At 40.9% G+C, this 26,953-nt stretch overlaps 1 protein-coding gene across 1 annotated transcript in view; it reads right to left on the bottom strand.

The window, feature by feature from the left end:
- Positions 1–26,953, bottom strand: part of PPP2R2D (protein phosphatase 2 regulatory subunit Bdelta) — a 934,071-nt gene that overhangs the window by 298,277 nt on the left and 608,841 nt on the right. The window lies entirely within an intron of this gene.

The following is a 26,953-nucleotide window of genomic DNA, read 5'->3' as shown; positions in this document are numbered from 1 at the left end:
GAAAAAAACTAACTAACTATAAACCACACACACACTACAGTAAATAAAATATAAGTATCCACAAAAAAACTATAACTTTTAGTAGTAAAAAGAAGAAAAAAAGACTATCTTATCTGTTATAATTCCTAAACTCTGGTCTGAGCTCTCTAACGCGATGTGACCTGTTGCAGCGGCAAACTAGATCCGAGTAATGGCAGGGAGGATTGTGGGATATAGCCTGGTCTTGAGCTTCTCTTAGATGCAGAGCTTTGCTATGCGTCCGACTCGGAGCCGAGGATCGGCTCCGAACCCGTGTGTAAAAACAAACGGCGAGATTGAACCCTCACATTCAGGGTTAAAACTGGATTCTAAGTAAACATCATCCACAATGTCTAAAACTGGTGGGATGGCAAGTGGTCTGTGTTGGGGGAGTAAAAGAAAGTCTCTGAGCCTTTTCTTCGAGTCAGAGTAGTCCTGACCTTCCCAGTGAAAATGTTCCCTCATAGTGTGTAAAGTTTCCCCAAAGGAGTAGTCTTCAGGAGGAGAAGCTGAGGGAATGGAATCCTCAGCATCAGAATCTTCATAAGGGGAGAAGGAGTCATCTTGGTCCTCAGAGGAGTCTGAAGAAATGGACACTTGTTCAAAGGATGCATAATCTTCCTCTTGTCTAGGCCTTTTGTCAGGAGGGGGCTGGGAACCCCTGATTAAAGTGATCAAATCTTCAGCCATTTTGAGCATCTGTTTCTTAGGCATGGGGCCTTGAACAGGGGACTGAAGTGCAGTCTTTTTAGATTTAATAGGAGTCTTCGTTTTAGAGAACGATTTAATGGTGAGCGTAGTCGGTATGAAAACGCCTTCAGAAATCGATGGCGTTTCTGCAGCACAGACATCTTTTTCAGCAATGTCGTCGGTAGGGCCTGAACTAAATGGCTGCGTAGGCCTGGTACATTCCGTCAAAATTTCTGAAGCGGTCTCGGGTTCCAGATCTGCGGTAGTCAGGGGCTGCATCGGGGCTTCAATGAGGACCGGAGAACCAGAGACCGGACCAGCAGAGGCCTCGGAATCTGGCTTAGGCCTGGGCTGTCTGTCCTTATCCTTGCGTTTTTTGTGCACGCCGATAGTTGGTTGCTCCGACGGCATGGTGCAGTTAAATTTCCTACCAAAGTAGTGTCGTGCGAAATCAAAGCGTCTTTTAATAGTACGCTTATTAAACCTAGCACAAAAACGACTAGTGACGTCGTGGTCTGAGGCAAGGTATGCAAAAAGAATGAAAATCCTTATGAGGTGTTTGCTTCCCACAAGAAATACAATTGTTAACTTTTTCTGACATCGTTCCGAGGCAAGAAAAGTTCCCCAATGGGGTACTTAGCTTTATAGAAGACTTCGGTCTGAAATTCAAATTCGAAAATCTCAGTAGTCGGCCGACTGGCACTTGCGAACTGCTTCTGCTTCGGGCACCGCGTGGCAAGAAAGACTGAAGAAAATGGTGTCAGTTGCATTATATATACCCCTGGCGCACTGACGTCAGGGAAGAAGCGACAGCAACTGACGCCAGACCAAGACTTTGGAATTCCAGCCAACTGCGGGACCACCTGACGACAGGATAACCCAAGTGTGATGACTGCAGCAGGGTAACACGAACATCTCCAATTCTTAGATCTCTGCATTCCCTAGGGCTGTTGTCTGGAGGGTCTGCTTCCCCTGGGTCTGGGCTGAGCTGGCCTGGAGGGGGCAGGAAGGACCAGTGTTTGGAGGGGCAATGCCTACTGAACCTCGGTGGCTGGACCTGTAAGAAGTCTTTAACTGTCTGCATAGATTTAGCTTTTTCTTCCACCTTAAGATCTCTTCTGCCTTGGTGCCAAATAAGTTGTCTTTGTTCAAGGGTGCGTTCAATAATTTCGACTTGACATGGTCTGGCAAGGTCTGTTCCTTAAGCAAAGCATGCCTTCTAATGACAGAACCGGTGACTGCTACCCTGCAAGATGCTTCTAGGGCGTCAAAACCACATTGTAAGGTGTGCTTAGTTACTTGACTTGCAGAATGCATTAACTCTTGTAACTCTATTTTCTGCCCAAGCAGGAAAAGAAGATATTTTTTGTTTGAGGAGTTCCATGGTATGTTGCTGATATTTCAGCATGTGGAACTGACAATTTAATGCTCTAATAGCAAGACTACCAGAGGTGTATACTTTTTACCCCATCTGAATGCTCAGAAATCAATATCTGAGGGGGTGGGATTCTTAGCTGAGGTTGCTTTGATTCCTTTAGGTCCTTGAGAGATGACCTCGGGGTCAGCAGTAGGATTTTTGAAAAGAAATTTGTGAGAGTCAGGGACTCTACAGTACCGGTCAGGTTTCCTGGGAGCAGGAGGGAGGGTGTCAGGAGTCTGACTGGATTCCATACAAACATCATCCACAACATCCAGGACAGGATGAATGGCCAGAGGTCTGTGCTGTGGTAGATTTAAGAATTCCCTGAGTCTCTTTTTAGACTGAGGATAGTCCTGATATTCCCATTGGAAATGCTCCCTTAAAGTATGTAAGATTTCCCCAAAGGAAAAGTCCTTGGGTGCGGAGGCTGAAGGGATGGATTCCTCTGCATCAGAATTCTCATAAGCAGAGAGGAGTTCCATATGTTCATATTCAGATGGATGAGAGTCACCGGACTCCTGGTCAGATAAAACTACTGGGGACAAGTCTTTCTTTTGGAAGGGATAGTCTGGCTTCCCCTAATAAGCATTATAAGGTCGTCTGCCATTTTAAGCATGAGACTGAGGCAAGCAAGCAGGTGCCTGAGCTTGGATCGTTGTTTTTTTGGGCGTGGTTCGTACCCTGGGCTTTAGAAACTCTGTTTTCAAAAGAAATGAAGATGCAAAAGAAGTCATCTGTCTGTGTAGAGTATTGGTAGTGTGAAGTACTTCCTCGGAAGCCGGTGCCTACTCGGTATCCAAGGTACAGACATCCTCAGGATCCTTAGTCGAAGAAGAGTCTCACGGCATACCAGACTCTGAAAGGGTCTCTGTAGTGGCCTGCAAATCCACAGAAGCGGGCATCAGGGGCTGTGAAAGCGCCTCACTGAGGACTGGAGAACTAATGACTAGCTTAACAGAAGAGTCATAGGGAGTTTTGGACCGGTGTGGTCTGTCTCTATCTTTATCCTTACTTTTTTTGGAAGATCAGTAGTCGAATGGCTTACCGAAGCCATATCAGAATTAGAGGACTGACAGCGAAAATATCTAGCTACAATAAGGGCCCAACGATGTATACTTCTGGCGTTGAACAAAGCACAAAAGCAACAGTGGAGGACATCGTGGTCTGGACCTAAACAGGTGACGCAGTAAGAATGGAAGTCTCGGTGTGGTATTTGCTTTCCACAGGCGAGGCAATTGTTAACTATTTTTTACATTGGTTAGTGCAAGACAAAAGGATCCCCAACGGGGTACTTGGCTTTAGAAGACTTCAACTTCAATTTGGAAATGAAAACTCAGGTAATGGCTGACCGGCACTCGTGCAAACTGCTTCTGCTTCGGGCTCCTCAGCAAGAAAAACTGATGTAATGGCTTTGGCTGCCTATTTTTATACCACTGACGACCTGACATCAGTCCTGAAGCGACAGCAACTGAAGCAGAAATACAAAGCCTCTGGTATTCGGGCCGACTGAGGGCTACCCCTGGCAGGATAACCCAAATGTGGTGACTGCAACAGTGAAACACGAAGAACATCCAAGGGCTCCTAAGCCAAAGGATGGATCATAGAAGGAGCCAAGATGGGTGGAATGATGCTAACAATGGTGTCCTGAACCGAAGTGGTAGAAGCCGGGTGAACTCTCATCTGTATCTGTGCCAAGAAAAACTTCAATCTACCCACATCTGCCTGGAACAACAGGAAGAAGCAGCTGAACAGAGAGATCTAGACTGTGTGTGCCTCTCTAAATAGGGGGAAGGTAACCAAGAGGGTACCCGGTCCACAGAGGAGACATAATGGGTCCGGGGGAGCTCTTTCGATTGAGAACCAGATCTGATGAGGCAGACCTTGTATCCGAAACAGTCAGATCTGAGGGTTTGTTCTTTGAATAAAACCATTTTGAAATCTTCCGGGCTGGCTCCTTGTTCAATCCCAAGTAGTAGTGGAAGATCCAGACTGTTCAGGTAGTCTTTTTTGACGGCCTGCCTTGGAGGGCTGAGCTTCAGCCAGTGACTCTGGATAAGCTGCACGAAGTCCCTTGAAAATCAACATTCTTTTTATCAGCCAAAGCCCTTGGATTAAAAGACTTGCATATCTTGCAAGGGACTTTCAAAATGGGCAGGGCTCGGACAAGAGACAGAAGAGTCATGGGCATCAGACAAAGGAATCTTGTGTCCACACACTTTACACTTTTTGAAATTAAAAGTTATGCTCTTACCATAACTAGGCATCTGTGTTGTCCCTTTTCATTCTTCCTCAATGTAAGAGTTTGGATCTACTCCTCGGACCTGACTCAGCCACTTATTCCAGACTTCAGATCCAGCTCTCAAGCTCCTCCCTCTACCCATAATGCCCTACTGCACCCCCAAAGCCTCAGATGTAGAAAATCTGTTAGCCATACTGAGAAACTCTGGTCACTGCCTCGTCAAGGTAAACTTAGCATTTCCATCTTTTTCAACACCCAGTGTTCAATTTTCTCTGTCACTTAAAACAGGTGACTTCTAAGTAAAATCTAACTCTGGGTTCACATGACCAACAACTTTAACACAGCCCAGAATGATGAAAACAAGTTAAAAATAAATTACTTTAAACTGGTTTACCATAGCAAATATGGGTTTTATTAGCAAGTGGCTATGTCTTTAAATGCCAATTGGCTAGCTACAGTGATAAGCATGCTGTGAGATGCACGTTCTACATAATTCAGTTATCAATTTAGGCCTCATGGAGCTTAGACAGCATTTATGTTTTGTGAGTTATTTTTAGAGCAGCTAAATTCAGATCCTATGCAGTTTATGGGGAAGACAGTAAGCTACACAGTGCAAACTACAAACATCTGTAGAAGCCAAATGCTTCAAAGTCAAAGGTTCGGAAAGAGTCTTGTTGCATAAAAGCAAACACCATGAAAAAAGTGATAATAAAGTGATGCAGATAGAAATGTGAAGTCCTGTTTCCAAAATAAAGCTGATGTGCAGCAAGAGTTACCCCAATGCAAGGCCAGTTCAATGCAGTCATTTTAAATTCTTCAGATATAGAAGACTGCTTAATAAACCAGATATTTATGTTGATTGTAGACATTCAAAATTTCTAATACTTAAACTTTTCAGTACTTAAAAATCAAACTGTCAAAAACGATTCCAAGCAACTTGCCCAGAATATGATTAGGATAGTGCAAAAAGTAATTTACAATTTTCAATGTTAGCATAATGCAACCAACCACACAGATCCAGCTTACAAAAAATGGAAATAGCAGATATAGCATACATACCTATAAATCCTAATGAGCTACCTAAAGTGCCATGCATTATACAGAAGTTCCACAGAATTTAGTTTAAATATATATCTTGTGCAGTTTTGACAACATTTACGGTCTTATTTAAGCCTCCTGAAAAGGAATTGTATACTATAACATTGTTAAATTCTTGTCACCTCTCAATACATTTACTTGAATAACTCAATAGGTTCTATATCTCAGTATCATAAATAAGCTTCAGACTAAGTGAACAGTGACATGAAAATCTTGGAAAAATTATACAACGCTGAATACCGATCGGATAAATACAGATCAATAAAAAACATTCTTGTTGATATACTCCCTGAATGAAGTCCTTCATTCAGATGGAAAATTCCCCTAACTCTCCACTAAATTACAAAATACAGCTGGTGGTGCTGGTTATCAAATTATACCTCCATAACATGGAAAAAGTTTTGTACTCACCATAAAGTTCCATCTATGCTGTCCATTTTCGTTCTTCCTAAACAGTTGGGTTCGGATCCGATCCTCTGATTCGACTTGGCAGTTATAGTCCATTGCCACCAAAAAATCATGAGCTCCTCCCTTACTCATAATGGACCAACCCCTAACATACCTTACAGCTTGTTTGCCGACTGATATATAAGAAAACAATATTAATATATATTTGACAGTAGGATTTATAACTGGAGATCAATGTAAGGAACGGTGGTGCCGTTATAAGTTTTTGTTCTTCCAGAAATCAATTATGAAAAAGGTTAGGGGAGGTAAGCGGAGGAAGAATGAAAATGAACAACACAGATGGAATGTTATGGCGAGTGCATACTTCTTTATCGGATGTTGTCAATTTTTATTCATTCCTCAACATTTGGGACAGAGTCTGCAGCTGCCCAAAATCCTGGGTGGACTCTAAGGAAGGATACTCCTGAACACAGTTGAGTCAAAGGCTGCTCTCACCCTTGAGATCAGACCCAGTTTGTAATCAGTGATAAAAGTACGAGGATTGGCCAAAGCTGCAGCCGCACATATACATGTTGTCCATGGAAGCCCTAGATAGAAACACTGAAGAACTAGCCATGGACCTGATGAATAAGGACAGACCCAACTTGTACACAAATGATATATAGCCCATTAGCCATCTAGCTAAAGTTACCTTTGCAACGGATTTACCCAATGTGGAATCTGCAAAGATGACAAATAATTGATCAGTCTAACTTCTTTTGTTCTCTGCAAGTAAAAATGTATTTGCTGAGAACATCCAATAAGTGCAACGCATATTCACCTTTGTTTGCAAATTTAGAAAAGAAAACTGGCAGATTAATGGACTGGTCGATATTAGACTGACACCACCTTAGGAAGAAAAGAAGGACTGGTTCGTAATATCTCTCTATCCCTGTGAGAGATCAGGTTGGTTTAGAAGACAATTTTGAAATTCTTCTTGCTGAGGTGATGGCAACCAGAAAAATAGTTTTCCAGGTCAGAAACTGCAATTCACATTTTGCTGCTGGTTAAAAGGGGGAATGAATCAAGGCCTGTAGTATTAAATTTGAGTCCCAAGGAGGAGTTGGATCTTTATAAGGTTGTCTCAAAAGAAGGCTACACATCTCAATAAGGCCTTACACCACTTGTTAGATACTACAGTGGACTCGCTCAATTTGTCTGCTGTCACGATGGACTTCCCCAAAATGTGCATTGCTGTCAGAAAACGGTTGGATGAGATTGCCCACTGCCACACACTGAGTGCTTCTCGAAACAAGGGTTAAGACCTGGCTCCCCCTTGTCTGCTGATGTACCAAACCACTGACACTGTCCGAATTACAACAATCCCAAAAGGGTGTGTGTCTTGGAAGGCCTGCAAAGCTAACAGGACTGCTCTCATTTCAAGACATGAGATGCATGTTGACCTCTTCGGGGGACCAAGTGCCTGGGACTGTTTTCTCCAGGAAGTGACTCCCACCCAATATGGGGTGTGTCCGTGGTCACTATGGCCTTGGGCTGAGGAAGAATGAAAGACTGCCTTGTAGAACCTGATCTCACGGAATCCAACACCAATGTTTTCTCTTGCATGCGTGAGTGATTTTTATTTGGGCTGACGTGTAGGCAAAGAACAGACCACTGTGCTGCTAACATCTACTGAAGAATTCTCAAGTAAAATCTTGCTAGAGGAACCAGGACTATGGCTGCTGACACTTACCTCAACGCCTCTAGAATCAATCGGGCTGAGATTGTGGTACTATGAATTATAATTCTGACCTGTAATCTCATTGATTGTACTCTTGAGAGAGGAAGAGAAGCTGTCACTGAAACTGTGTGAAATTTGCCCCTATGAATTCCAGTGTTTGTGATAGTTCTGAGATTTCTTGTAATTTATGGTTATCCCAAGACAGGAGCAAGTAATGAGTAACTGATCATGTGCTCTTATTAGCAGATTCCTGTACGGGGTGGTAATGAGCCAGTCATCCAGGTATGGAAACACTCTGAATCCCTGCAGTCTGAACTGAGCTGCTACCACTGCCATGCATTTGGTGAACACCCTGGGAGCTGTGTTGAGGCCAAAGGGCAGTGCCCTTAACTGGTAATGACCGTCTCCCAAGTGACTGAAAGTGTAGATAACTTCTGGATTGTCTGTTCACTTTTAGGGGATAATACGCATGATACACATACTAAAGGCCTAATAAGCACATCCAGTCGTCCTTGAAAAAGGGCAGAATGGACTTAACAGTGACCATCCGAAACTGTGTGTTGAAATGAATTGAAGTTGCCAAGATCCAAAATCGGTCTCCAGTCCTGTTTTCTTTGTCACTAAAAAGAACCTTGAGTAAATACTGGATTCTATCTGGTCTGGTGGGATCGCTTGGATGACTTTTCTAGCAGCTTTGTATTTCTAATGCTGCTGCTTTCCTATGACTGGGTGGAACATCACATAATTTACATACAGATGGAGAAGGAAGGGAAAAGGGAATTATATAACCTCTGGAAATAATCCTCTGCACTTTTTAATTTCTCCATGTCTTTTGGGTTTCCAATACCATGACGAGAATGGACCCCATTCTTAAGTCAAAGTATGACTAAAGTTCATGAAATTAGTATTGTTTTAATCTTTGATGTTAGCCAAGTGCTCTTCGCAGCACCCACAATATGCCCAGTAATGACCCTTCTGCAATTCGTATGGAGTTATATGGATCAGTAACACAACTAAGACGGACTGTAAATTCTTTTTTATAAGACCCGTTGCTGCTATTACTACTCCAGGATCTGTCTGGGTATCCTTCCACATTGTCCTAATTTCTGCCTGCAAATCCTGGTATTTTATGACTCTCTCTCTACACAGAAGATACTGTAGTCACTAGGTATAGCGACTTCAATGATCAATGCTACTTCTGTCTTCTTTTCATGGACTATTATATCTGGTTTTCTTGCATCTATTTTATAACCTGTTGGTAATGGATGATCCCATGTGATATAAACTTCATTTTCTATGACACTTTGTGGCTCATGTCTCCAGTGCTTTTCAGCTACTTCAGTATTATATAAACCGGACACAGGACAAAGTCAAGCAAGCACCTGCATACAACAAAATCAATTTATTTTAAGCGCTTTTCGTGCACTCCATGAGTGCACTTCATCAGAAACAGTAAAACCATGTACAAGTGAGGTTTAAATAAACCTAACAATTAGTTCATTCAATTAACTTTTTTTAAAAACCCGCCTTCCTTTCCTTAAAGTCACAGTAAACTAAATAGTATATAATGGACTTCTTACCCCAATGCTATGAATATATATAATGTAATACTTATAAATTTAAACTTAAATACTAAAATTGCATGCATATAAATAACATATAAGGTTAATCACCTATGCTAGTCTAAATATACATATAAGGAATGTATTATAACTTACACATAAACAAAAACACACAATGGTGCTTAAAATACACATAAATGTATCTGCATGTCCTGTAAGTACAAAAATCAACAATTAATAAAACTCTCTAAAAACATACACATAAAAGTATGTATATAGGTAAGTTTTTAACAAAATCATAAAACAAATTTATAAGAATAATAAAACAATAATAAAAATATGTAAATATTAATAAAGGCAACATCAGCATTTCAGACTCTTAAGTTTCAAAATGCTACTGATTGAGCAAGACTCATTTAGACCATGGTAGTTATAAGCGTTAAGCCTTATTTGCCATTCTAACTCTAATTCTTCCAACTGTAAACAAGCTGGACCCCCTCCTCTAGTTTGGTTAACTTGGTCAATCACTGCAAATTTAAAGCTATGGTTGCTATATTTAAGGTTATGTTTGGCAAGTGCATTATCCAATTTCATTCTGCTGATAGCATATTGATGTTCATCTAACCTTTCACGGAGTTTACGCTCCGTTTTGCCCACATAAAATGCAGGACAATTTTGGCATTTCGCCACATAAACAACCATTCTACTATTACAATTAAATCTGGCTTTAAATTTAATATGATGGCCATTAATCATCAGAGAGTATAGATTATCCACAAATTTGCAATAATTACAGTCTTGGCATTTAAACATCCCAGTAATCTTAGGAGGTACCCTTCGTTGGTGTTCAAAGTAGTTTTTAAGGTTGTATCCTCTCTTATATGTAACACTTGGGCCACCCCCCAATTTTCTTCTTCTTCCTCAGTATGTGTTGGCGACCGAGGAAGTGCCAATTTACTTCTACCATCAAGTGGAATCCAGCGTAGTCCACTAGTTTTGCAGGAGCAAAACAATGTGACAGCACCTACCGACGTTTTACTCAACACAGCGACGAACGCCTTTAGTAACACTGGGGTGAGTAGAGGAGCCGTGAATGTTACTACCTTTATTAGAACACAACCCCTGCGTACTGATTCTGGTACAGGGATTGTGCCTTTAGAGAACCCTAATGCAGTACGTACTACTGGTTTGATCAATGCAGTTACGAATGCTTTTAACAAAACTGGGGAGAGTAGAGGAGTTGTGAGTGACATTTTAAACAGAACACAACCCCTGCGCACTGACACTTGTACAGGGATTGTGCCTGTGGAGAACCCTGATGCAGCATCGGGTGTACATACTAATGGAGTAGTTAGCATGAACGGACAACTAGAGATTAATAAATGGCTGGCTGAGGACTTTTCATTTTCACGTATTACATCTGTGAATTATGGTGACCAGCAACGTAAAGAAGGTAATGAGAGTTCTACGAATGATATTGTTTTTAAACTTAAAACATTGGATGCTTACTTGATTAAAGTTAAAAAACTACAGCTCGAAATATCTTATTTTCGTGAATGCTTGAAGCAAAAAATTGTCCCTAAGGGTCTTAGACACCACCAGTATCCAACTGGACTTATTGCAAATTCTGACTTTCACAGAGACTTGCTAGGGTTATTTGACCGTCAGGGTTTCGAGTTATTGGACCTGATGGTCAAGCATTACAACATTTGGGTGGATGAATTATCCACCAAAGTGACCGAACTTGATAACAGCATTAAATTAAATGAACAGTTTCTCAGGTATAAATATGAGTATGCACGTATTTTTTCTAGTATTGACCAGTATTTAGACAAGCTGAAAAATAATAAAGTGAAAAAACTTGAACGTGATACTAAAGCCTATTCTGAAGGGACTGCATACCCCTTGCCATCAGCGGCTCAAATTTGGCGTGACCCTTTAGTAGGTGATGTTTTGGTAGCCGATAACAATGTCGTTTCTGGTAACCAACAACAATGTGGGGCCTTTAGAGGGCAAGTTAATGATACAAATGGTCAACAAATAACCCAACGGTTTAACACTAATTTTGACAATCAACCTGAGTTAAGGAGAAGTGAAAGATTACAGCACCTTTATGCAAATAATAATAATATTAGTACGAACAATCAACATAATGAAAATTTTCAATCTGCCAATTATATGGGTGCGAAACCGAAACAACGGAAGAATTACCAACCGAAAACTTTTCAGCGGAGGCAGAACAATCACAAACCTTAAATATGAATATTTTGTGTTTATCTGTAGATAACCAACTAGCTGACACTTCTTTACCTTGCTCTAGTATTGATGATTCTATTATATGTATAACCGATGAGGGGAGAATGGATAAGCAACCTACTATTATTATTAATGGGTCAGGTGACTTTAAAGTTTACAACTTTTCGTCTGTCTGTATACCATTGGATATTGTGGATTTTTTGTCCAAAGGTTATACTTATGTGCCATCACAAAAGTTTGACTTAGTTAAATCTGTAATAGACCTTAAAGTGTTTACTAGGAAGTTAAATTTTTTGCTTATGATGGGTGCAAGCACTAACACTTCTGAGGGTGACCAGTTTTACATCTCCAGTACATTTAACCCTCCGTTACATCCATTAGTACAAACTTTTGAACAGCTTTGCGAGCTGGATTTTAGACAGATAAAAAATAAAAAATCTAGTGGAAATAAGGCTACTACTGTATTTGAAAATCAGTGTTTGGATTATATAAAATCTCAGAACATACGTATCTGCAAACCTGATAAAGGTGGGGGACTTGTTGTTTTTGACAACATTGACTATGAAGAGAGGATGTATTTATTATTGGACAATCCTGCCTATGTTTTAAGCTCTAGATCTGAAGTTAATGGAGCATATAATAAGATCAAGGGTTACATAGAGGATATGTTCATTGAAGGAAGAATAGAACAAAATATTTACAATTTTCTATATACATCTTACCCTAGATATCCTTGTATTTTTGGTATTCCCAAAATACATAAAAGCGAGGTCAACCCTCCTTTGAGACCATTGGTTGATGGGAGGGGTTCTCCCACCTATGTGTGTGCAAAAGTTGTTGATTCAATTCTGAAAAAATATGTAACTAAACAAAGCCAGATATGTAAAGACTCGTGGTCTTTCCTTAAAAATTTAAACAATTTGGAGTTTAGGATGGACTACAACTTCTTTACGGTTGATGTTAAAGACCTCTACACCTGTATTCCCCAAGAGTTGGGTTTAGAATGGGTGGGTCTCCTATTACAGAAGGAAGGGGCACCATCCGACGAAATATCATTAGTTACTGAACTAATGGAAATTGTCCTTAATAACAACTTTTTTATGTTTGGTGACAATAATTTTTACCTACAGAAAGTCGGAGTAGCTATGGGTTCCCCGTGTGGTGCGAGTATAGCCAACTTAGTGATGGCATATTGGGAGACTGAATATGTCTTTAGCAATGAAGTGTTTAAAGAAAAAATAATATATTATACGCGGTTTTTGGATGACATTTTCATTCTCCTTAAAGGTGATCTAACTAGTAGTAATAATATATTACAAACATTTAATGAATCTACGCAATTCTTGCAATTTACAGCTTCCTTTGATACGGAATCCATAGCATTTTTGGATGTATGGCTTACAAAGAATAGGGAATTGGGTACTGTTACAGCTTCAATTTATAGAAAAAGAACTTATTCCAATTCCTTTTTGCACTTTACAAGTTGCCATCCATACCACCAAAAACGTTCCGTTGTCAAGGGACAGCTTGTGCGAGCAGCACGCATTGTGAGTGAGGATGGTGCCTTTGTGCAGGAATGCCAAGTCTTAAAATCTATGTTTTTGCACAGAGGTTATCCAGTTACCCTACTGGATGATTTAATTGTCGAAGTCCAGCTTAAAAGATCAAATGGTATATATCAACCTTTGATGAGTATTAAGCAATTACCCACTGTTGAAAATATGGTTGAAGGTTGTGTTAACCCTACCACAATAGGACATGAGATTGAGACACAGAAGGTTCCCAACTTGATAACCACATATAATATACATAGTCAGCTATGTTTTGAGATTATCAAAAAGAATTGGGAACTTTTTGGCATTAACCATACCATTTGTGTAAAATTGGGGGGTGGCCCAAGTGTTACATATAAGAGAGGATACAACCTTAAAAACTACCTTGAACGCCAACGAAGGGTACCTCCTAAGATTACTGGGATGTTTATATGCCAAGACTAATTATTGCAAATTTGTGGATAATCTATACTCTCTGATGATTAATGGCCATCATATTAAATTTAAAGCCAGATTTAATTGTAATAGTAGAATGGTTGTTTATGTGGCGAAATGCCAAAATTGTCCTGCATTTTATGTGGGCAAAACGGAGCGTAAACTCCGTGAAAGGTTATATGAACATCAATATGCTATCAGCAGAATGAAATTGGATAATGCACTTGCCAAACATAACCTTAAATATAGCAACCATAGCTTTAAATTTGCAGTGATTGACCAAGTTAACCAAACTAGAAGAGGGGGTCCAGCTTGTTTACAGTTGGAAGAATTAGAGTTAGAATGGCAAATAAGGCTTAACGCTTATAACTACCATGGTCTAAATGAATCTTGCTCAATCAGTAGCATTTTGAAACTTAAGAGTCTGAAACGCTGATGTTGCCTTTATTAATATTTACATATTTTTATTATTATTTTTATTATTCTTATAAATTTGTTTTATGATTTTGTTAAAAACTTACCTATATACATACTTTTATGTGTATGGTTTTAGAGAGTTTTATTAATTGTTGATTTTTTGTACTTACAGGACATGCAGATACATTTATGTGTGTTTTAAGCACCATTATGTGTTTTTGTACATGTGTAAGTTATAATACATTCCTTATATGTATATTTAGACTAGCATAGGTGATTAACCTTATATGTTATCTATATGCATGCAATTTTAGTATTTAAGTTTAAATTTATAATTACATTATACATATTCATAGCATTAGGGTAAGAAGTCCATTATATACTATTTAGTTTACTGTGACTTTATGGAAAGGAAGGCGGGTTTTTAAAAAAAGTTAATTGAATGAACTAATTGTTAGGTTTATTTAAACCTCACTTGTACATGGTTTTACTGTTTCTGATGAAGTGCACTCATGGAGTGCACTAAAAGCGCTTAAAATAAATTGATTTTGTTGTATGCAGGTGCTTGCTTGACTTTGTCCTGTGTCCGGTTTACGTTTTCGTAGTTTGAACTCTTGTTTTGGTTATACTTCAGTATTATGTTTGCAAAATCCCCAATGCAACAGTCTTGCCACATTATGCCTTTCAGTATACAGCCCTTCTGCCATTAGTATATCACAACCAGCAGCAAGATGTGCAACTGCTTCCATATTCTGTTTCACAAAACCTGCATTTGTCTGCTTCTTCCACATGTTCAATGGACTTTGTAAACCAACGAATACTTAATCCACTTCCTTGGGCCAATATTAACCTTTCTTCTTTTGGTTTAAATTCACTTCTTCGCCATTCCTGTGTTTGATCCTGATCAACATGAGATTGTTCTAAGTTTTTTATACTTGCAACTATATTTGTGCATTTTCCACATTTCTTGCCTTCTCATCTGATTCTTCACCTTATATTCTTTCTTTTGTTTTTTTTTTGGCACATTCAGTTGCTATCTGATTTTTATCTACTTCTGGTTTGAATTCCATTCTCGCTTGACACTAACATGCTTCTGCTAAACTAAGCAGGGAAGTTATCTTGGACTTAGTCTCCTCATGTTTCAATACTTTCACTAAATCTGGGTCTTGTGAGGTCAGCAGATATGTGTATGCAGTCCCACTACTGCAGATCTATACAGGTAATCAGTTTCGAGGAGGCCCGACACCTCCTTCAGAACAGGGAATATTTAGTCTTGGTATGCACTAATTTTTATAAATCATTTGAGGAGCATGAAGAATCATTTGAGGAGCATGAAGAATCCTTCTCGTTTTCCTGTCCAAACTATCCAACACCTTTTGGGGCCAATCAATCACTCCAAAACTGTAAGTTAGGACAGGAGAGCAAATTGTTATAGCTTGGACTTTGTTCCTAGATGTCAATGCTGTTTTCAGTATTCAAAATAAGTTTACTAAAATATTCCTTAGAGTATTTTTTTGCATTTGTTCATGTTTTATTGTTGATTCTTCATCAATTCCCTAATATTTATACACTTCCTCTTGCTAAAGTTATTTTATATAACATTCCTGTCTCAAACTGATGTCCTCCTTGCTGCTGCAGCATTTCTGCTTTAATGGTGTTAAGAGCTGCACAGTAATATATCCTATTTACTTCTGCTACATCACATGAATCTCTATGGACAGTCCTAATTACTGTGTTCATTTGTTTCATCAAACTTCTAACTTTTTGGGTTTCATCAACTTTCTGTTGTATATTTCTTTCATTGAGGTTAATACGCCTGTCCATCTCAATTAAATCAAGCAACTCTTCTCTTGATTCATTTTCTTCTAAACTAAGGGCTTCTTCTTTATTCTGCATTTCCTGTGGGCATTCTATGGCTAGTTCTACAGCATCTTCCTGTGCTACATTCTCTTCAGGTCCACCCAGTGCCATCCATCGCTCTTTCATATGGGAACTCACTGGCCTATCACCCCACAACACTGGCTGCAGAGTTGCCACAGTTTCCTATTCTTCCCCTAGCTATGCCACTCCATCTAAACATTTGTATTGGTTTCCTATGGAAGGCTCCTAAGTATCTTTCATCTGGAAACTGATCAGATGTTTTCTGTTTCATCTTAATTTGAGGATCCATTGCTCTATCCTGTTGTGATGTCTTCCGAGTTAGACTTTCTACACTAAATCCTTCACTTGGCAGGTAATCCATAACCTCCGTTTTTTTTTCTTTGACTTCTCCATTATTAATCCTGTTTTCTACTTTTCCCCCATTTTATTTTTTGTACTATAAAATTTTCCATATCTGGATGACTTTGCATACATTTCTCTTCAAATATCTTTGGTGCTGCTCTTTTTGTATTGATTAGTTTTGCTTTCTCCTTTGCATAAATATCACACACCATATTAAATCTCCCTTTCCCTTGTGCATATTTCTTCTTCAGATGTCTCCCGGTCCTTCTGTTTCCCCTTACTTGGGGGACTCGTTCCATCATGCTGTGATATAACCTGTGTTGCACTTTCTATATTAAACCATTCACTTTGCAAGTATTCCATAGCTTCAGCTTCTTTTTTTTACTTCTATTTTACTATATTCTGTTCTACATTCCTCTGCGATCTTATTTTTTTTTATTGTGAAATTGTCCATATCGATGCCTTTGCCTGCATTTCTCTTTGAATGTCTTTGGGGCTGCATTGCGTGTGCTAATCCTTCCCATGTCAATATTTCTTTTTTTATATTTTTCAAAAGTCTCTAGATTTTATTTATATTTTTGCACTTCAGTTTCTTCTTACAAATGGACCAAGGTTTCTTGGTCTACATAATGTTTTTCATAAATCTGTTGTATTAATGAACACACATTTTTATTTAAAGTTTGACAGGTTTTATTGTGGAAGTATTTTTCATTCCTCTAATTTCTCTTAATCTTTTTGTATATCTTCTGTCTGGAAATTCTAGGCTTCTTGCGTAACATACTTTTTTTCTTAGCCTCAGTTCTCCACTCTATCATCTTTATAACTCAGTTTTTGTGACTTCAGTGGAGTGTTACTTCCTTCTACAACAGGGGGATCATCATCTTCCATCTGAGCCTGGCCTAGCTCCATTGTAGGAATGTGTCCATACCTAGAAGATTCTACACTCATTATTTCCAATCCTGGCACCAGTGCACCTACCAGGATTGGGCACGTTTTTAAACCTGGGTCTTGTGCACCCAACTTTCTTTTTTATTTTTTAATCTACTTCTGTCCATGATATATGCTGTATAAAATAGTTACATATCAGGGTAGTCTTGGTGAGGTTTCAAAAAAAAAAAAAAAAAAAACAGGGTTCACCTTGTGAAGGCACTCACCACAACTTAAGGATGAATTCATTTTCAGCAATATTACTACTCTTTGTTTCCTGATTTATCATCGCTCCATTCTCTGCATCCATGTATCTTTTGTGATGTCTAGCTAGACTCTCTGGTACAGGGATAATAGACACCCGATTGCCTCCAGAAGTAGACAATCTGGCTATCCTTTCAGGACGGCTGGTAGGGTCTGTCAGAAGGATTCCCTAGACTCTTGGTTCTGTGGGCCTCCTCTGCCACGTGGGTGGCGGCTTCCATTCAAGTTCCCTCCTCTGTCCCTGGGGGAACTATCTCAACGTTGATTCTGGAAAGGACCCTGGGACTTTCTGAACGACATCATTTGACCACCTTGTTGATTCCTCAAGAAGTTTTTCGGGGGGTGGGGGTGGGTCAAAAATGTATGCCCACTGCAGACAGGGCGTTTTCATCTTTTTCACACCTGGACAGTGTGCCCCTCACTTTCTGGCCAAACAATGAACAGCCGTCAAAGGATGCAATAATGAAGAAGGACTTAAAGGGCTCTGCAAAATTACACAACTGCATCCAGGTATGCCTCCTAATGTAAATGCCTGAATCTGCCACCCTTGAGGCTCCTTCAGCTGCATGAGAGAGAAGATCATGCATGAATTAGAAATGGATTGTAGGGTTGCCAACTGTGAGGTCAGAGAAGCCTGCATCTTCAGCAGCAGTGGTCCTAGGAAGGAATTTTGACAGTTCCTCTGTCAAGTCCCTCTGCAGTCTTGTAAAGTGTGCCAAGTAGTTCAGCGATTTGAGGACAAAGGTCAGAGCCCTCCACTGACTCAAAGATCAGCAAGAACCTCTGAGATTGGACCTCTTTTCTTTTTTCTTGAGGGGGAGTTCAGGGGGACGATGTCTGCCCCCTAACCAGGGAAATAATATCCTCTGCTAATCTAACCAAATCCTGCTGACAGGGCTGAGACTGGGAGCTGGTTGGCATGGAATGGAAAGAAAACTGTTTCCTGGGAGCAGACCTTTGTTTAGGCCTGGGAAAGTCAGAAGCACGGACTCCCATATACCTCTGAACTGTAGTGGTAGTGCTCTGGTCGCCGGAAGCTGAGGCCTGCAAAGCTGTCCCAGACCCGACCGACGAACGTAAAAGCAAGACTTGTGCTGATGTCAAGGGGTCTGACAGCATATGGGACTCCGAACAGGACTCTACAGAGGCCTTCTCCACCACCTCAATGGAAGTGGGGGCTATGAAAGCTCCTGACTCACTTCCATGATAACCAGCTTTGGAGGGGTGAGGAGATGCCAAACAGATATATTCAGAAGGCCTGAATTTGGGGCATTTACATTTAGAAAGATAGATGCCTGGATGATCAATAGATGCCATACCATGCACAGAACCGGAGTACTTGCTAACTAACTTAGCTAAAATGCCTGCCCTACGCCAAATAGTCCTGGAATGGAATCAAGCACAGAAATGACAATTAGGGATGTCACTGTCTGGACCCAAACAGGATGCATAAGCCAGTGCATTTCTTTGTGCCGGTCCCAAGCCTTGATAAATGGGGAGGGTTGCGTCAAGAAAGGCATCCGGCATAAAATTTTGCCAAATTATACATGTAGACAACAGTACAGATATACATACCAGATCGGTCGAGGCCCGGGTCAACGACGACCACCACCAGTACTGTTGGCCAACAGGGTGCTGGCAGGAATTGGGCTACTGTTGGCCGAAGGAGGAGAAGAGGGGGAAGGCATGCCCGAAGGCAGGTAAAGGCTAGGACTGTGGTAGTGAGTCGGAACTTTGAATGTTGGCAGTACGACTGGTATAGGGAGAGAGCTAGCTGATATGATGCACCGAAGGAAGGTTGGTATATTGTGTGTGCAAGAGACCAGATGGAAGGGGAGCAAGGCTAGGTGTATCGGAGGCGGGTTCAAATTGTTTTATCATGGTGTGGATGGGAGGAGAAATGGCATAGGCATTATCCTGAAGGAACAGTATGCTAAGAGTGTTTCAGAGGTGAAGAGAGTGTCAGACAGAGTGATGTTTATGAAGCTGGAAATTGATGGTGTAATGATGAATGTTGTTAGTCCATATGCTCCACAAGTTGGGTGTGCGATGGATGAGAAAGAAACATTTTGGAGTGAGTTGGATGAAGTGGTGCTGACTGTACCCAAGAATGAGAGACTGGTGATTGGAGCAGATTTCAACGGGCATGTTGGTGAAGGGAACAGAGGGGATGAGGAAGTGAAGGGTAGGTATGGTGTTAAGCAAAGGAATGCAGAAGGTCAGATGGTAGTGGATTTTGCAAAAAGGATGGACATGGCTGTAATGAATACGTATTTTATCAAGAGGGAGGAGCATAGGGTGACATACAAGAGTGGAGGAAGATGCACACAGGTGGATTATATCTTATGTAGAAGGGCCAGTCTGAAGGAGATTGGAGACTGTAAAGTGGTGGCAGGGGAAAGTGTAATTAGGCAGCATAGGATGGTGGATTGTAGGATGACACTGGTGATCAAGAGGAGGATGAGTGTGAGAGCAGCACCAAGGATCAAGTGGTGGAAACTGAAAAAGGGTAATTGTGAGGTGATGTTCAGGGAAGAGTCAAGACAGGCACTGGGTGGCAGTGAAGAGTTACCGAATAGCTGGGTAACTACAGCAGAGCTAGTAAGAGAGACGGCTAGAAAGGTGCTTGGTGTGACATCTGGAAAGAGGAAGGAGGACAAGGAGACCTGGTGGTGGAATGAAGAAGTACAGGAGAGTATACAGAGAAAGAGGTTGGTGAAGAAGAAATGGGATTGTCACAGATGAAGAAAGTAGACAAGAGTATAAGGAGATGAGGTGCATGGCAAAGAGAGGCGGCGAAGGATAAGGCGTATGAAGAGTTGTATAAAAGGTTGGACACTAAGGAGGGAGAAAAGGACCTGTACCGACTGGCTAGACAGAGGGACCGAGCTAGTAAAAATGTGCAGCAGGTAAGGGTGATAAAGGATAATGAGGGAAACGTACTCACAAGCGAGGAGTGCGTGTTGGGCAGATGGAAAGAGTACTTTGAGGGGCTGATGAATGAAGAGAATGAGAGGGAGAGAAGGTTGGATGATGTGCGGATAGTGAATCCTGAAGTGCAGTGGAATAGCAAGGAGGAAGTAAGGATAGCTATGAAGAGGATGAAGAATGGAAAGGCTGTTGGTCCAGACGACATACCTGTGGAAGCATGGAGGTGTTTAGGTGAAATGGCAGTGGAGTTTTTAACGAAATTGTTTAATGAAATCTTGGAAAGTGAGAGGATGCCTGAGGAATGGAGAAAAAGTGTTTTGGTACTGATTTTTAAGAATAAGGGTGATGTGCAGAGCTGTGGTAACTACAGAGGGATTAAATTGATCAGTCACAGCATGAAGTTATGGGAAAGAGTAGTGGAAGCTAGGTTAAGAAGGGAGGTGATGATTAGTGATAAGCAGTATGGTTTCATGCCAGGAAGGAGCACTACAGATGCGATATTTGCTCTGAGAGTGTTGATGGACAAGTACAGAGAAGGTCAGAAGGAGTAGCATTGTGTCTTTGTGGATTTAGAGAAAGCATACGACAAGGTGCCTAGAGATGAGTTGTGGTATTGTATGAGGAAGTCGGGAGTGTCAGAGAAGTATGTAAGAGTGGTACAGGATATGTATGAGGGTAGGGTGACAGCGGTGAGAGTGACGGATGCGTTTAAGGTGGAGGTGGGATTACATCAAGGATCAGCTCTGAGCCCTTTCCTATTTACAATGGTGATGGACAGGTTGACAGACGAGATCAGACAGGAGTCCTCATGGACTATGATGTTTGCAGAGGACATATTGACCTGTAGTGAGAGTAGAGAACAGGTGGAGGAGACCCTGGAGAGGTGGAGATATGCTCTAGAGAGAAGAGGAATGAAGGTCAGCAGGACTAAGTCAGAATGTGTGTGCGTGTGTGTGTGTGTGTGTGTGTGTGTGTGTGTGTGTGTGTGTGTGTGTGTGTGTGTGTGTGTGTGTGTGTGTGTGTGAATGAGAGGGAGGATAGAGGAATGGTGAGGATGCAGGGAGTAGAGGTGGCGAAGGTGGATGAGTTTAAATACTTAGGATCAACAGTTCAGAGTAATGGTGAGTGTGGAAGAGAGGTGAAGAAGAGAGTACAGGCAGGATGGAGTGGGTGGATAAGAGTGTCAGGAGTGATTTGTGACAGAATAGTACCAGTAAAAGTGAAAGGGAAGGTCTACAAGAGGGTAGTGAGACCAGCTATGTTATATGGGTTGGAGACAATGGCAGTGACAAAAAAGCAGGAGTCAGAGCTTGACATGGCAGAGTTGAAGATGTTAAAATTTGCACTGGGTGTGACGAGGATGTACAGGATTAGGAATAAGTATATTAGAGGGTCAGCCCAGGTTGGAAGGTTTGGAGACAAAGCCAGAGAGGCAAGATTACGTTGGTTTGGACATGTGCTGAGGAGGGATGCAGAGTATATTGGGAAAAAGATGCTAAGGATGAAGCTGCCGGGTAGGAAAAAAGGAAGGCCTAAGATAAAGTTTATGGATGTGGTGAGAGAGGACATGCAGTTGGTTGGTGTGACAAAGCAAGATACAGAGGACAGGAAGAAATGGAAACAGTTGATCTGCTGTGGCAACCCCTAACGGGAACAGCCGAAAGAAGAAGATTGTCTGGGCCCAAACAGGTAACACAGAAGGCGTGAAGTCTCAATGTGGGATCTGTCTACCACAAAGGAGACAACTGTTAACTTTCTGTGGCATTACTTAGCAAAAAAAAAAAAAAAAAAATTTCTCCAACGGGGTACTTAGCCTTCTGAAGTTTCTCTGTGGTGCGGACCAACTGACACACATACAAGATGTCTGCTTCAGGCTCCAACAGCTAGAAAGAACTGAGGTAATGATGTCGGTGGACTCCACTTATACACCAGTGTACTGTTGCCAGGTTAAGGCATCTGCCATTTGTAGGAGGAGGAAAAAGTCTTATGCTGGTAGTCTAGCTAGCCAAGGGCTTCCATGGCAGGAAATCCCACAAGTCAGGACTACAACAGTGAAACATGACCATCATCTAGGACTTCTTGACCTGAAGGGGTAGGAGCCGGGAGAACTCCCATCTGAATCTCCACTGAGAATTTCCTCATCATTCTGTTCACATCAGCCTCAGTCAGACTCCTGGAAGAATGAGAGGAAGCTAGCGATGGGGACCTAGAGTGCCAGTGGGATTCAAGAAATGGTGAAAGTACTCTGGAGGATACTGGGTCTACTGATGGTGCATACCAGGTTCTGGGTAAAGGCTTCAGATTCAAACAGCTAGAATCCGAGGAGGCCTTTGTCAGCTCCAACACCGGCTGTGCAGGAGCAGCCTTCAGATCCAACTTATGCTTCCTCCATGGTGGCTCCTTGGTAGGATCTAATAAGGGAATAGAGGATCCCAAAAGCCTTGAAGGGTCCTTTCACTTAGATTTTTTTTTTGGGGGGGGGGGGTTAACCCAAGCAACAGCCCCTGTAAAGGATGCACGTAGCAATCCTTCTCAGATCAACTTATTTTTCCTATCAGCTATAGCTTGCAGGTTATTAAAGGCTCTACAAATTGAAATCTACTTGAAGATGGTCCGGACCTAAACAATATATGTACAAGGTGTGTGCATTGGACAAGGGCAACTTCTGCCTGCATTTCTGGCACTGCTTAAAGCCAGAAGCTTACAATTTAACTAAAACAGAAGAAAGAAAAGGTACAATGAGCTTTTTAAGTACAAAAAGAAATAAGAAAGGGTATTACCAATGCTGGTAAGAAGAATTACACTAAAAAAATGTAAGAGGGAAAAGGGGAAAGAAAATTACCAACTACGGTATTGAGATTATACTAGAATAGTTGAAAAGGGAGGATTTAATAATAGAAAAAGTAAAATCTTATAGAAAATAAGAAAACTGTATATATAAACTTCTCTCTCTCTAGTAAATTTGCTTGAGAGCTCAACGCGACCACTTCTAAATGTGAAAGTGGCAAAATTGAGAGCTCAAGGTGACCACTTCTAAATGTGAAAGTGGCAAAATTGAGAGCTCAAGGCGACCACTTCTAAATGTGAAAGCGGAAAACAGGATCTGAGGTATGATAGGGGTTAGTCCATTATGGGTAAGGGAGGAGCTCGAGAGTTTTTTGGTGGCCACAAGCTATAATAGCGGTAGAGTAGGATCCCAGGATTAGATCCAAACCCAAGTGGTTGAGGTATGAATGAAAACTGACATCAGATTTTAGTTTAAAACTCGTACCTCTGCTGTGTCAGTGCATATTATCTTCTAGTTAATTTTATTTGTATTTCCCTTTCCTCGCTTACACCATACCTCTAGCCATTTTAGACATATGAACTTATGCACACGAGGTTGCCTGACTGACAGCCACTTCCATTACAATAATCCTATTTTGCCTGTGATGTAATTTTCACACAGCTAACTCGTTATTAATACCAAAGTGCTGTAGCTCTACAGCTCTCCACTCCAAATCACACAGCGTACTCCTCTTCCTTGATTCTTTGTTGTCATACTGTAGACAAACACCACAAATTTATCCTTCCTCTAATTCCCTTCAATACTCCTTATTTTCACCATGAAGTTTTCTATGTCAGTATCTCCTTTGGTTTTCTTATTACCTGAAGTAGAGCCTTGAAATTCTCTCTCCTCTGTTTACCTCATCCAACTTTACTGCTCAACTTTATTCACATGAACTGAGGTGACGATGCATCTCACTCCCTTGCTATATTACAAGATGATATTAGACTTGATTTTATTTCCTTGCCTGCTATACTTTTACATAGCACATTTAAATATGTAGAACTTGAATATATTTAAATTGTTTTACATTCTTAGTTCATATAACCTCCCATTTTTAAAATTGTACAGTGATATCTGATGCCAATTAATTGTTTGTAAATTGTACAATATTATAATGCATTCTTCATTCATATTTTTGGAATTGTGTATTTTTTTTACTTGCATTTTGTATTTTTTATTTTTTCTGGAGCTTTTCTCACTGGGCCTCAGCTGAAAAGTTTCAGCCAGTCAGATTTTTCCAGTAAAAAATCCAATTTTTAGTGGAGCGGACAATGAAGTTAACAGACAGTGTCTGGTATTGTCTATACCCTTTGCAATGCTCTCAAAGACAGGCATACTGAGCTTCAGTTAAGGATGAAAGTACTAAAACAGCATCTCAGTAGCTTAATTTTGAAAAGGAACTTGTACCCCCACCGCATCTTTTATTTGAACAAGTCAGATAAAAAGGTCTTCTGAAAGGGACAACAAAGTGGATTTTTGATAAATACCTGAAACTAACTGAGACAGAGAGAGAGAGAGAGAAATACAGACACCCAAAATACCCATTCTCGACACATTCCTATACATCACAAGTGTCTGTGGAAAGTGGTACATTCTCATGTACAAAAAATGTCATCCTGGTAGTCACCATTCAAATAACTTTAACAGTATAGTTACAAATAAAGACAACTTAACTCATCTGAAGACAGAAAGATCCCATGGCAGTTTCTGATAAGGACTTCAAGATGTCTGACATTTATTAAGAACAGTAATAACCAAAAATAGGAAAGTCAGAGGTGCTGTTAAACAAGCTACATCTGTGGATGTTAACGTGTTACAGTGCAAAAAAATGTGTGAAGGGTAGCTTCACAAAAAAGCAGTTATGGAATGTTTTCCCTGAAATATGGCACAGGGAGGGACAGAAACACCCTGAAAGAATAAAAGATAACTAGAGGCACAAGGTTACAAAGTCTAAGAGTCAATGTACCATGCTAGTTTTGCCAACTACTTCAGAGAGCACAGATGGAGATTTTCATCATGGAACTCAAGAGAAGGGGGTCAACTCCAGTTTTACAATGGAGGCCCTTTCTGAGAAAGCAAACCCCCTGGACCAAAACCAATATGAACAGTAAAGTACAGTTGTGTACACTTACCATAAATGTAGATGTTCAAGTGTATTCACAGTTGCAGTCATTACATTTGGGTAATCTGCTGGCAGGTTGCCCTCAGTCAGCCTGATTAACAAAGCCTTGGGTCCTGCGTCGGTTGCTGTCTCTTCTATGACCGTCAGGTCGTCGGGGGTATAAAACATGCAGCAGACGTCATTACCTCAGTTTTTCTTGCCCCAGATGTCATGTGCCCCCGAATGGGGAGCAAAATATAATGTTAAATTACAGCAATATACCTCCAATCAAAAGCAAATACACCAAAAAGGCTTTTAAGCATAGGAACAGAAAGTAGAGGTATAGTCAGATAAAAAACAGGGGGCTGGAGGGAAGGTAACCAGGTCTGCAACAGTGAATACACTTGAACATCTGCATTTATGGTAAGTGTACACAACTGTACTATGTTCTTAGTGTTTCACTGTTGCAGTCATTACATTTGGGTAGATTCCCAAGCCATGGTTGGGAGGATGGATTTATACAGCATTAGGACCATAAGGCCCTGCAAGACAGCAGTGGCAAAGCCAGCTCTGGATTTAGAGAAAATTGGTAAATGGTAATGCTTGGTGAAAGTATGAACTGAACTCCAGGTAGCAGCTTCTAGAATATCCCTGGTAGGAACACCTGAGAAAAGCTGTAGATGTAGATGCAGCCCTGGTGGAATGAGATCTGATCCTCTGGGGGATAGGTTTTCCGTGATTCTTGTAGCAGAAATGAATGTAATGGCTTACCCATTTAGAAATGGTTTGTTTTGAAATAGCCTTTCCCTCTGCCCCTGCAGCAAATGCCACTAGCAGTTGTTCAGATTTTCTTCGAGTTTTAGTTCTGTCCAAGTACAATCTCAGTTGTCTGTGCACATTCAGTGAATGCATAATCAGTTCCCCTTTGTTCTGTGGATTGGGAAAGAAAGTTGGCAAATGAATGGACTGATTAAGAGCCACACTGGGCATGAAGGATGGATTGGTCCTGAGTGACATCCTGTCTGCATGAAAAATGATGAAAGGCTCCACTACCATAAGGGCCTGTAACTCAGATATCCTTTGAGCTGAAGTAATTGCCAGAAGGAAGGCTGTTTTCCAAGAAAGACATTTTAAGTCTGCAGTAGCAGCTGGCTCAAAAAAAAAGGCAGAGTGAGTTTTTCCAATACAAAGTTAAGGTCTCAGGCAGGGGTTGGAGCTCTCCTGGGTGGTTTCAAGTTCTTGGCCCCTCTGAGGTACTGCTTGAGCAGAGGATGAGAGAAGAGGGGAAGTTCTGTGTTATAATGAGCTGAAATGGCTGAGGCATGGATTTTAATTGAGGAAAAAGACAGGCCCTTGTGAAGCATCTCAGTTAAGTATTGTAAAATATGAGGTAAATTGGGCGCTGCTGTGCTCATTCCTTGAGATTGATTCCAAGCACAGAATATTTTCCATTTGTCAGCATAAGATTTTCTAGTACTAGGTCTTCTCGCCTCCAATATGACATCCATCACAGGTTTGCTGAGGGATGTTAAGGATGAATTTAAGTGATTAGCCAAGCTGCAAGGTTCAATGTAGGGAGCTGAGGGTGCAGAATCTGGTTCTCCTGCTGAGACAGTAAGGAAGGTGTCTAAGGAAGGTGCCATGGGGATATTAGAGAGACACTGCGCAGGAGCGGGTACCAGTGTTGGCGTGGCCAGTCTGGAGCAATTAAAATAATTTTGGTCTGTCCTGTTTGACTTTTAGCAGAACTTTGGAGAGCAGAGGCAGAGGGGGAAGGCGTAGACTGATAGGTTTTTCCAGTTGAAGGACACAGTATCCACTTTCATGGCTTTTTTTGTGTGGAGTTCTTGTGCAAAACTTG

Source organism: Protopterus annectens, chromosome 14.part0 (assembly GCF_019279795.1).
Source record: "Protopterus annectens isolate FY-2018-M chromosome 14.part0, PAN1.0, whole genome shotgun sequence".
NCBI classification, from domain to species: Eukaryota; Metazoa; Chordata; order Ceratodontiformes; family Protopteridae; genus Protopterus; species Protopterus annectens.
The sequence above is the reverse complement of the archived record's forward strand: the minus strand, read 5'-3'. Positions and strand labels throughout refer to the sequence as shown.